Source organism: Dipodomys ordii, unplaced genomic scaffold (genome assembly GCF_000151885.1).
Source record: "Dipodomys ordii isolate 6190 unplaced genomic scaffold, Dord_2.0 Scaffold8, whole genome shotgun sequence".
In the NCBI taxonomy this organism is placed as follows: Eukaryota; Metazoa; Chordata; class Mammalia; order Rodentia; family Heteromyidae; genus Dipodomys; species Dipodomys ordii.
In genome coordinates, this window is record NW_012267224.1 from 21621870 (window position 1) to 21635207 (window position 13338).

Below are 13338 nucleotides of genomic sequence, written 5' to 3' on the forward strand. Positions count from 1 at the left end.
CATCTATGGTCACAATCTTATTCCTCATTGAACTCATGATTATCTTGAATGTTTCTTCTTAGAAGTACATTTATGAAAGCGGAGAAAAATTAAAGAAATAAAAGAAGAAAAAAGCTCTATATGTAATGGTGGTTTAGAAGGGGAAAAAAGAGAAAGGAGAAAAAGAGATGGAGAGAGAGAGAGACATAGAGAAACAAACAGAAAGACAGACAGAGAGAGATAGCTAGAGATAGAAGAGACATAGAAACCCAAAACCAGAACCAGAAACAGAGAAAGTGAGGATGCATATTCTAAAATAACTTTAGAAACTTAAGTAATTCATTCATTTATTTTTTTCTATATAATCAAGATTTTATGAGGATTTCCTTACTTGAAGACTGAATCTATGTTGATGTTACTGTTTTTGAGTTAGAAGATCATGTTTTAAAAGTTGAAAGAAATTTCTGCTTACCAAGTGCTAAAACTTGAATTTATTGTTCTGCCATTTCCCTTTGGACAGGGAAATATAAATCACTTCGTAGAATCTTTTGAGTTAGGCAAGCCCTAAATGCAGAGAAGCAACTGAAAGGAAGAATTTATGGATCAAGACTTTAAGTGTTATACTTAGTAACGTAAATTTACTGTTTATTGTAGCAGATTTATATCCGTGGATAGGCTTACCTTAGATTAATGTTTGTTTACTTATTTCTTTCTAAAGAAACACTTAGATCATTCTGTGTCTCCTAGTCATTGCTTAATTTTGCAGCATGGGCTTGTTCTTGAGTACAGGGGCTCCTGGAGAATTCAACATGTAGACCTTGAAAGCAACAAGGTTTCATGAGCACTTCATCGCTGAGAGAAGTATAGAAAAATGTAGAGTGAGGTTGTTTGAGTGATGTATGAACTTTCTTTTCATACAATTAATGTAGATGACTTGGGAGGTTAGATGAAAGGGTGAAAAGATTAAAAAAAATAGAATACTATCTTCATAGTCACTCTATTTACTTGACTGCAATCAACCAGAGATGGACCTGCAATCCTACAGATTTTTGCATGTACCTGAGCACATGAATCATTTATAAGTTTCTATCTCAGCAAATTTTGGAAATGTAATTAGTCTTAACCAACTTTGTCCACTTACAAAGATTTAGTGTGCTTTTGAAAGAGAAAGAGAAACTTGTAGCTATCATTCTATATCTATCTAGGACCATTAAAATGTCTGTCACCCTATGATAAAAACAAGATGATGGAAGTGGTGCTGTGGCTCAAGTGGTAGAGCGCTAGCCTTGAGCTGAAGAGCTGAGGGACAGCGCCCAGGCCCAGAGTTCAAGCCCCACGACCAACCAAAAAAACAAAAACAAAAAAACCCAAGATGAACCCAAAGTGCTTACATAGCTGAGAAACAATTGGTAAGTAAACTGACAGCCCATTGAGATACTTAATATCTCCATGCCCCAAAAAGTCCTACAAAAATTATAAATACATTGTCTCTTAAATTCGTTCAATCAGAGTATGAATGCTTTCTGATAAAACAAAGCTCTAGAAAATTATCTTTTTTGAGCATGGATATTCATTGATTTACTAATTAGGAAGATACAAATATTGTTTCCTTGGCATACTCCTTCCAAGTTGTACTTAAGCCCCACTATATAATATGTAAATATTTCTAAAAGCTATAATAAGACCTAAACTGTTGATGCATTAGCTGCAGCCCAAGCAAGGGCTGTGTGTTGAATGGGCAAAAAGGAAATGAAAGCTAACTTCTATTTATGTTAATAGGTCCTAAATGAAATGTGCATTTGGTGCCTGGTAAAATTTATGTTGAGAGTTTAAAGGTTGTTCAAAGGGAAGTCAGTTGTTGCTGATGGCAAAATGTCCTTAAACTTTGGTACAAAGTCTATATCTTGTGTGTAAATTCAAATCTCCAAATCTACTACTTAACTTATTTAGACTTCTCAGTCTCAGGTCCCAAATCTCAGGCCTGTGCCATGGAAATCCTACAATTTAAGAAGAAAACTTCACAAAAATAAACTTCAGCAGAGAAAGATAATATAGATAAAGATAAAAAGATCTTGTTGAGTGTCTAGTTAAGATTAACTCAAGTACATTTGACCTTCATAGTGATTTTGGCTAGGGAAAATGTCCTAAACCTACAGTTCAATGCTCTGCACTGGTTGTCTTAAAATTCTTGCTAATTCTACCTTTGACTATGTATGTTGGATGTGCAATGGGTCAATGAAGCATACATGCATTGGGACCTTTAGCTTGGTTTCAACATGACATCTCCCATCTCCCCCAACCTTATTGCATCTCTTGGATGAGTTCTATGCTACTTGCTCTTCTGCATCCATGAAATAGTGGCTGCTACTTCTACCCAGGTATAAGATTGAGAGTGGGACTGGGCAGGTTCCTATGCAGAAAACTGTCGACCAGGAAGTTACGTCAATTCACAGAAAGATCTAAATGCATTTCATGAACATCCACTACTTGCCTAAAGGAGCATGCCATTAAATCTAATGATAGATGAGAATGAAAGAAAAAAAGAAGAAAAGGAGGATAGTTTCTTCCTGCAATTTCTCATAGGATATCACCAGTTATGTAGTTGGCCCTGATTTCCCTATCTACCCTTCTAATTATATTTGTTTCTTTATCTGACAGCGTAGGTTTGATTTTCTGCTATAGAATGATGTCAGTGGAAGATATTGTTCTAAATCACTTAAAATATTACAGAGCTTTAGACCATACAGTAGACCTACCAAGTTCCAAGATCTCACTTCCAAGTCAGAAGATTCGAACTAGAGAAAACTTCCCACAGAGTTCAATTCATAAATCTTCACTTCACTAAAACTTTATTAAATAAAAAAGTAGGAAGGAAGAAGGAAAGAAAGTTAATAACAAATAAAGGAAGAAAGAAATTAAGAAAGGATGGAATCAATCTTTCAAAGTTCTCATTTTTCTCTTTCATTTGGCTATTAGTTTTTGAACTAAGTTTTATAATACTCTTTAGTCTCCTAGTCAAATAGATCACAGATTGAACAAGATTATACCACATGGTTTGGAATAATTTTCATTTTTAACATTATGATGTCATTTATTTACTTTTCACAAGGAAATGTGCCAAAATATATCAAAATGAACTTTGATAATGTAGCCTATTTCTCCGCTGGAGGGAAGCTGACAATAGTATACAATTTCCGAAGTGCTGTTAGAGATGTAGAAGTAAAATGGAGTTGATTTGCCCCTGTGGCTCTTCTCTGCCCTGTATCTGTAATTAAAACTCACCAGCCAGAAGGAAAGTTAGATCTATATCCTGTCTTTCCCATTGCAGTCCTCTGAACTTATTTTTTTCATTACACATCCCTGTATCTTCCTTCACCAGTTAAAATTGAAATGTGCCAAAGCCCATGTAAATTCCTAATTTAATCATAAAAAGGAACTAAGCATTCATATAAAATATTTCAAACTTCTGGAAGTTACTTTTCTTTCCTTATGCTCCTAAGAAATACAGTACTTTAAATTCTGTATGCTTAGGGAATATTTAGCTCAGAATACAGAAGGATTATCTTCTTAAAGTCAAAAGTAAGTACATATTGGAATCTGATGTCTAAAACTTTAATTTCACTATGAAGACAGAGCTATTAGAAGCACATCTTTCCTGTATGAAGAATTTTAAAATCTATAAATATAACAGGTAGTTTGACACGGCAGCAACAAATGTATAATTTAGTATTTGTGCTTATTCACATTGCCCTATGCCTACCTGCTATCTTCCTACCTCATCATTTTGCAAGATTGACAGGCAGTATTTACATTCAGATCTGTATATGTCAACCCACTCATCATGGGGGAAGTCACAGATATGTCAAGTGCTTTGCACGAATTAGAATCAGATATGACTGCATAAGAATATTCTAGCATAATCTGGTTTTCAATTCACTGAAAAGTTTATGATCTTCATGGGAAAAGAGAAAATTGGCACTTCTCTCTTGTGCAGTAATATTACTTCAAGCTAAAATAATCAAGTTTTACAGAGCACAAAAAAGATGCTTGAAATATAAAAGAAAATAACAGGGAATGTCGAAAAAAGAGGCCTGAAACTATATGTATATATAAGAAGAGAACCCAAGTTTTTCTTTTTCTCACTGAGAAAATTAAGAGGTGTGCATTTTTCACTGGCTGAAAGTAGACTCCCAATCTCAAAGGCAAAGCCCATAAGCTCCTGATCCAATCTTCATATTTCTTTCATGAAATTTTCTCCAATCATGTATTTCCATCATCAAAACTCACTGAAAATGACACATTGAAAATGACATAAATCAGATGACTCAATATCCTCATAAGTAAAGATCTAATTTTTGACTCTATATGTCCCTTCTTCCAACATTGTTGAATCTTTATACTTAAAATTTTTCTCACAGATTTGCTCAATTTCTCTTGCTCTTACTTTCCTCTTCTTCCCCCAAATATTCCTAAACACTGTACTTTATCTAGCTTCTTTTTCCTTATTTAATCTCTCCATTTAAACTTCTTTAATTATTTGCCTTAATCTTATATTAAATTTTCTAAAGAGAGTTAAGAGAAACATGTGTCTCTAATATATGATTATATATTTATGCCATATGGAATAGCATAAAGTCATATTGAGGGTACACATGAATTATGCACTATGTATACATTCACATTCTCTTCCAACACTTGCAAAGATAATGATAAAGCTGATATATTTTCCTATTGTTAAACTATAACTGAATGAAAAGTCATTTACAATGATTTGTATCAACACAAAATGAATGTCCAGAGAATAAAATGACCTTCTAAGATATTTTAGAAACTTAATGAACTTTAGAGCATTCAAAACAATATATATTAAATCAATTTGCAAGTCTCTTTACTCTCCATTTGGCTTAAGAGACCTCATTGCTAACATCAACCTGTTTTAATTATGATACGCCACCTGGTAAATATTCATTTTGGTTTTTTTTTGTGCTGGGTATCATACTACAATGGTAACATTTGTTATGTATTCTTATTATCTTAAAAGGTAAGTTATAAAGTTATAATAAAATTAAAATATTTCAAAATTGTTACAGGGCTGGGAAGTTGGCTCAGTGGTAGAGCACTTGCCTTTCATGCCTGAGGCCCTGGGTTCGATTCCTCAGCACCACATAAGCAAAAAGAAAAAAAAAGCCAGAAGTGGCACTATGGCTCAAGTGATAGAGTGCTAGCCTTGAGCTGAAGAGCTGAGGGACAGCGCCCAGGCCCAGAGTTCAGGCCCCACGACCGGATCCCCCCCCCAAAAAATTGTTACAATACCTAGGTATTCTTCATAATTTACATCTACTTATACTTTTGTATACCTGTGTCTGTCTTTGTCTGATTTTGTCATTTAGACTTTGCATATACTCCCTGAACATGTTCATGTTGTCATTTAAATTGGAGATCCTGGAGCACAGAAAAGCTACTCAGTAGCATGCTCATATTTCTCTGATTAAGTAGAAAGATAGGATTAGATCCATGGTTCATAATCACAATCTTGGTCACTAGCAATCAGGGGATTACTGGCCTCATACAAACATTACCTTTTTGTGTAAACACAGGCATTTTATTTATGTACACATTAATCACTTTGAATCTGAATTTTTTAACTTTTAACCTCCTTATAAAATTTCTTTTACACACACACACATGCGCACACACACATACACACACATATATGTTTGTTTATGGTTATTGTATGATGCAGATGTTTATTTTGTGGGCTAGCACTCAAATTAATTCCACTGAAAATATTTCTATTTTTTTTGCTTTTTTCCCTGTTACCATGACCATCTATTATTTTATGAAATATAATTAGCTGGCTAACATTGTGAGTAAAAATTGAGCATAAATTTTTATTTAGGAGAAAGTTAATAACAAGTGAGAGAAATGGAAACCAATACACTTTAGGGAATAAGGAGAATGTATTACATTATAAAGACACAGGAAGGGAGAACAAATGACATGTAAGAATGGCCCAAAAACAGTTATGCTTTAGAATAACAAAACCAGAACAGCCTCTCTTTCTCTCTTCCTTCCTTCTCCTCCTTCTCCTCACATATCATATCTCTTAATCTCTTATCTGCCTGTTTCTCTGTTTAACCTGTTTTGATTCTCTCCAGAATTTTCCATAGTATAACTGATCATCTTCTTCACAATCCTATGCTGGAGCCCTAATTCCAAAGGCCATAGTGTGAGGAGATAGACAGGGGGTGAGGGCATACAGGACAGCCCAGGGAGCTAGCAAGACAGCTTGTCCATGTGGAAAGAGGCCATACTGAAAATATGCTATTTAATGAACCAAACGATGGATCCTCATTAGACTAAATTACTGAAAAATCCCAAATACTTTATAAATTGATCAATGAGCAAAATACTAAATTTTCAAAAAGTCAAAGAAAACTTTATAAACTCTCTTAAATACATTTTAACAAAATTAAACTGGAATATTTTGAAATAATGAAATAATGCTTTTTATTTTAAAATATCAGATAATTGAAAAAACATATCTTGAGATGACGAGGAAAAAGCTACAAAAGACAGAGGGAAAAGAGTAAATAAGAACATTAAGGATATTTATAGCACAAAGAACCAGTACCTCACATCTGTAAACTTAGACTCTTGAGAGGCAAAGATCAGGAAGATTATGACTGAAGAGTATTCCAGGGAAAAGTTCATGAGACTTCATTTCGACCAGCACCTGGTTGTGATAGTTCACACTTGTCCTTCCAACTATGAACAAGGCTGAGATGGGGAGGGTTGTGGTTCAAAGCCAGCATAAACAACACAAAAAGCTGCACAAGACTCCATCTGAACAGAGAAAAACTGAGCATGGTGCTCATCTCAGCTAGGCTTTTAGTGGTCCAGGCTGTCCTGTACAAAATTGACCATTTATCTTAAGAGTAACCAGGGCAAAAAGGGCTGGAACATGGTTGAAGCAATAGAGCATCATCCTAAGAAGTCTTAATCCCTATGTTCAATCTCCAGGCCTGCCAAAAAAAAAAAAAAGAAAAGATAAGCAAATCAGACATACTTGTAAAGAAGCTGAAAGGGCAAACCTTTGGAAATACCAATAACAGAAAATCTTTTGAGAAAAATAGGTGAAAAGAAGGAAGATGTGATAAATGCAACAAAGGGAAAACAAAATACTACAATTTGATTAAGTAAATTATGAAATACTATTTTAATATTATCTAGCTCCTAGGAGGAAAAATAAAGTGATAAAATAATATTATATACATGGGAGAATATTTTAAGACAGGTTGATGTAAAAAAGGAAGAAGTTAACACCCACAGCTGTTTACCCGCCCTCTAAAAAATGTTCCATGGATGCCAAATATAGATTTATTATGCTGACAGTAATTTTAGTTGCAGGATGAAGTATTATCTCTGAATAACTAGGTCAATGCCAAAAGTATAATGTTATTGGTTTGGGTGGTAGAAAGAATTTCATATCTTGCTCATTAAAAACCTTCTTACTTTGATCAGTTTTGTTGTGAAACAATTACATAAAAGCTCATAAATAATTCATGGGCCCTTATGATGTTGAGAAGATACAGAAAGAAAAATCTTCGCATTTGTTCAGATGCTTTAAGTATAAACAAAGACTACAACTGACAAAGAAGCCATGGGATGGCCTAAGTTTCTTGCATGAATATTTTGTGGTTACATCAAATATGATTTCTGACTTCCTTCTCTCTATATTCTTGTTAGAAACCCACATGTCTAAGAATCAGATTCTTTCACTTCATATATAATATTTATATTTTATGAACATTTCATATGAACAGTCACAATAAGACCACTGTTAAGAACAGAAGGAAATATAAATATTGTATTGTTTTCTTTTTCTCTACTTGGATTGGAAACAACCTCTTTGAGTCCAGTAAATAATTGAATTTTTAGTTTCCAATATTCTAGAAATATTTAGAGAGCAAAATTCTTGGTGTATAAAACCACTGTTGAATATTACTTTTATCTTTTGAAGTAGTGTACATTCAGATATTTGTCAAATTATAGCACAGTATAAGAAATTTCCCATTCTAAATATACTGTTGTGATCTTGTGGATGAAGGTACTGAAGGTAATAAATAACATACAATATAGTATTATTGCTCAGTCATCCACATTCAATTCCAAACTTCTCAGATATCTTTCTAAAATATATATAATTATAAATAATATTTGTATCACATTGAACCAACAAATTCTATATAATGCCTCATTTAATAATGAAAGAATTAGATTTTTTTAATATTTTAATTTTTAAAATTCACACTTGTAAGAGAGTTTACTGCATCATATTTTCAAAATTTTTATAATTTGGTCTTTGAATCTGAAATATTACTAAAAATAATCTTACTATACAATTGACAGAATTTCATCTTTCTGTCAAACCAGGTATATTCCTAGATCATGATATATTCCTAGATTATGTATCTTGTAGATCTTCACAAAACTCAAGAGAAAAAATACAACATATGTACAATACGGTTCCCATAAGTACACAACTATGATAACTATATACACCTTTATATTGCTTCAATATTTCTGCTCCCTCCCAAATCCATGTTGAAATTTAATCCTTGAGACAATAGCATGAAGAGGTTGAGACTTAAGAAGGTGAGTAAGATATGAATGCCCTTGTCTCATGGACATGATTGATTTACTGCAATAGTGCTGAGGGAGTAGCTGCATCCTTTATTTCCATTTCTGTCCCTTCGATCGTGTGAGAATGTAACTCTTGACCTCTCTGCAGGTCGCCTTCTTAGAATTAGAGAGAACCCTCACCAGACGTTGAATCTCATAATACTTTGAATTTAGATACTGATGGTGCTATTAGGTTTGTCCTTCAAATCTTTGCTTCTTTAATAGCTGGGATTATGTATGTGGTACCAGGTGCCTGGCATGAATATATGTGGCAAAATAAGTTTTAAAAGTGTGGTTTCATTAAGAATGTTGAGACGGGGCTGGGAAGGTGACTCAGTGGTAGAGTGCTTGCCTTGCATGCCTGAGGCCCTAGGTTTGATTCCTCAGCAACCCATAAGCAAAAAGAAAAAAGTGGCGCTGTGGCTCAAGTGGTAGAGTGCTAGCCTTGAACTGAAGAGCTGAGGGACAGCGCCCAGGCCCAGAGTTCAGGCCCCATGACGGGAACCAAAAAAATTAAAAAAAAAAAAAAAAGAATGTTGAGACAGGTAGATTATTCTCGATTATTAGGTGTGTTCAGTATAATCGTAAGAGTCCTAGGAAATGAACACAGGAGCACAGAGTCAGAAAGAGATTCAAAAAGACTATCCCTGGGGCTGGGAAGGTGGCTCAGTGGTAGAGTGCTTGCCTTGCATGCATGAGGCCCTGGGTTGGATTCCCAGCACCACATAAGCAAAAAGGAAAAAAGCCGGAAGTCGCGCAGTGGCTCAAGTGGTAGAGCCCTAGCCTTGAGCTGAAGAGCTGAGGGACAGTGCCCAGGCCCAGAGTTCAGGCCCCACGACCGGACCCCCGCCCAAAAAAGGCTATCCCTCTCTGAAATTGAGCATCGTGGTATATATCTGTAATCCCAACTATGATAGAAAGTTAATTAGGGGTATAGTGACTGTCTACAAAACTGAGGCTCCCTATTGTATTAGAAACTTAATCTGACTGTGGTGGGGCCCTTTGGGTATTAATTAGGATCAGTTTATACAGGTGAGTTTCATAATTTAATTCTTATGGCTTTGTATGAAGAGAAAAAGAGAGGAGAACAAACACAAAATGCTGCATCGATGACTCACACATACTTTGTGTCTCACCATAGGATGCCCTGAGCTGCCTTAGAACTCTGCCAGCAAGAAAACCATTGCTAATTATGGCCCTTCAATCTTGGGGCAGAATGAAACCAACCAAAATACATTTCTTCTCCTTGTAAAAGGATAGGACAATTATGAACTAAGACATACAGGTAGCCTCTAGAATTCACAAAACATAGAAACAACTTTTTCTGAAGTCAACAAAGAATATGAAATATGGCCCCACTATTATTTCTATTCCAGGACTTATGGCTTCTGGAATTATAAAATGTTGTATCTGTGTTGTTTTAGGGCAGTGTAGTTATGGTACAGTATAACAGAAGTGATAAAAAGATAATGTAGTGTGGTTGCAAAGTCTTTATATCTTTGAGAAATGTCTACTTCTCCCCATGCATGTCACCTTCAAGAGCATCATGGCTTCTATCCTTGGGATCAGAACTTTGTTGTATATCATGTTTTCCTCTCAAAGAGGTCTTACGCTGATAGCCAGATGGTTTTCCTGCTTCTTTGATCTCTATTTTGCAGTTTACTCAGTTATTTGTAGGTATTGTGTGTTAATATATTTGTTCAAAGTATGTTTTCTAGAGTTATTTTGGAGAAAGCAAAGACATTATGAAAAACATGGCTGCACTTCTTGAATAGAAAACAGGAAATTTCAACAATCTCAAAAAACATAAAGGTATCCTAGTATCTTCAAGAACAAAGAAAATAAGTTTGAGGTATTACTGGAGACATCAAGTGAATAGCTTTAGATACATATACTTAATATTTAATACATATTATATAAGGAAATATAACTATTAAATATAACAAATATTAAATGTATGTTATATTATATTACATATATAATACATTATTACTTATTTAATATATTTAATTTATAAATGTTTATCTTCCTCCAACTATGTCTGACCTCCTACCACACCTACTAATATTTAATCTAACATTTTCTACTAAACTTTCCTCACTTCTGCTTCCCTCTGCTGTATGACTGTTGTTACCTTTCATAATAGTTCTGGTCTGTCCAAAGCCTTCAAGAACTACATTGGCCCCTGACTGAATATAAACCCTCAGATCAAGTTCTGGTGATTGACAGCTCCACCTTACTTCCAGGATAGCTGCAGGACCAGAGAACAACATACAGTCTCTCCTCCCAGCTTTCTAGTGCCATTAGAAAAGATACTATAAAACCTTAATGGAGATGAATGTTTTAAACCACATTATATCACGAAGATAAAACCTGGCTAAATAAAAGCAAGTTTTATATGCACATTTGTGTATATACCTACTCCCAAAGCTTCACTAAAATAATAAATGGATATTTGAAATCCTAAACCACTAAGGCAAAGAAAGAACACACATCTATCTATCTATCTATCTATCTATCTATCTATCTATCTATCTATCTATCTATCTATCTGTCTGTCTGTCTGTCTGTCTGTCTGTCTGTCTGTCTGTCTGTCTGTCTGTGTATCTATCTATCTACCTATCTATCTGTAATTAATATATATAATTTCAAATATATAATATATTACTTATATATTAGTTATTTATATATACTAAATCTAAATACAGATAAAATTGATTCATTCACACCCCTTTGTACAACCACTTTAAGATAATAAAAACATTAAAAATAAGAAAATAGGTAAATAAAAGAGTAGAATTTTGAATGGGGAAATAGAAGGTAAAAAAGAAAGCAACCTGATTTATAACTTAAAAGCTCACAAAAAAACTTTCCATGCTAAGGACCAGTTCCTTCATGAAGTAGGATTGAAGACAACTATGGAAAAAGACTTGGTTGGAATTTGACTAAAAAGTAGCAGAATTCATATGCATCAGATATCCAAAGAAGAAAAGAGAAGGTGGGGAAAGGCAACAAGACTAAAATAATACACTACTCTGCACATTTGAGGACTGAGGACAGGGGTTTTATAGTTATAGTTTATAGTGAACATTGGTCTGTATGCCGACATTTGAGTTACTTTTACTATGCAACACAGTCTGTATCCTCATTCCCCTCAGCTACTCAGTCAGGGTGCTGGTAACAAAGCTGACCTAGGAGATTGTGAAGGTACTATTGAAAACAGAATTTGACTACTCCTACCCCAAAGGAAAACCTAAAAGGACAAACCAAAGAATTAATGATGTTGCATTCAGTTAAGCCATTCAGGCTAACTGAAATTCATTATTAGTAAAACTCACTTACATACACAAAGCTGAGAACTATGTTTTCTCCCAATTTTAACAACCACCATATTTAAAAGGCAAACCTCTATGAAATTCACACATACACATGAACATACACACACACACATACACACACATAAAACCTAACAAATATAAAACAAAGCAGTTGGCGTTAGGACTATACATATGAGGAAATCATCAGAGCTTTGCTCTTTGAAGGAGTTGGGGAATACATTTCAGTGTCATTAGTATGGTCCACGTAGTTGCTCCTTCCAGTGCATAAAAGGAAATACAACTTTATAGTGGAGAAATCTAATGGACTACCTCATTGATTAACAGGGTGAATGTCTACAGTGCCAGATCATGTAGACAGTAAGAACCATTGATATGATTTGATGAGATGACAGTTTACTACGAGGAAAATACCTGACAAATTCAAACTGAATTTGAGTCAAACAAAACTGAGCTAGACTCTTCAAAATTGTTGTTGTCAATTCAATGTGTTACCCATCAATATCCCAACAACATTCTTTATTGAGTTAGAAGAGGCAACCCCAAAATTAATATGGAGTAGGTGAAGACCCTGAATAGCAAACACAATCCTTAGCAGGAAGAACAGTGCTAGAAGAATAACAATACCAAACTTCAAACTCTATTATAAAGCCATAGTTTTATATGAACAGCTTGGTACTGGAACATGAACAGTCCTAAGGACCAATGGAATATAATTGAGGACTGAGAAATGAACCAACAGACCTATGGCCACCTAACATTTGATAAGGGAGTCAAAAACACAGGATGGAAGAAAGACAACCTCTTCAACAAATGGTGCTGGCAGAATTGGTTATAAACAAGTAAAAAATTCAAGTTAGATCTTTATATATCACCATGTACCACAATCAACTCCAAGTGGATCAAAGACCTTAATGTAAGATAAGATATCCTCAAAATTACAGGAAGTAATAGGGGAAACATTAGGGCTTCTTGGCACAGGTGAAACTTTCTCAGTAATGACCTAGAAACACAACAAATCAAAGAAAAGCTGGATAAATGGAATTGCATTAAACTGCAGAGTATCTGCATGGCAAATGACGACATAGCTAGCAAGATAAATAGAAAACCCACAGGTAGAGAGAAGATCTTCACTAGCTATATAACAGACAAGGGCCTCATATCTAAAATATACTTAGAACTCAAAATATTAAATCCTCCCAAACAAATCCTCTAAGAAATAACCACTCCATTAATAAATGGGCTGAAGACTTAAAGAGAGATTTCTCTGAAGAAGAAATAAGTATGGCCAATAGGCACAGGAAGAAATGTTGAGCATCTCTGGATGTAAAAGAAATGC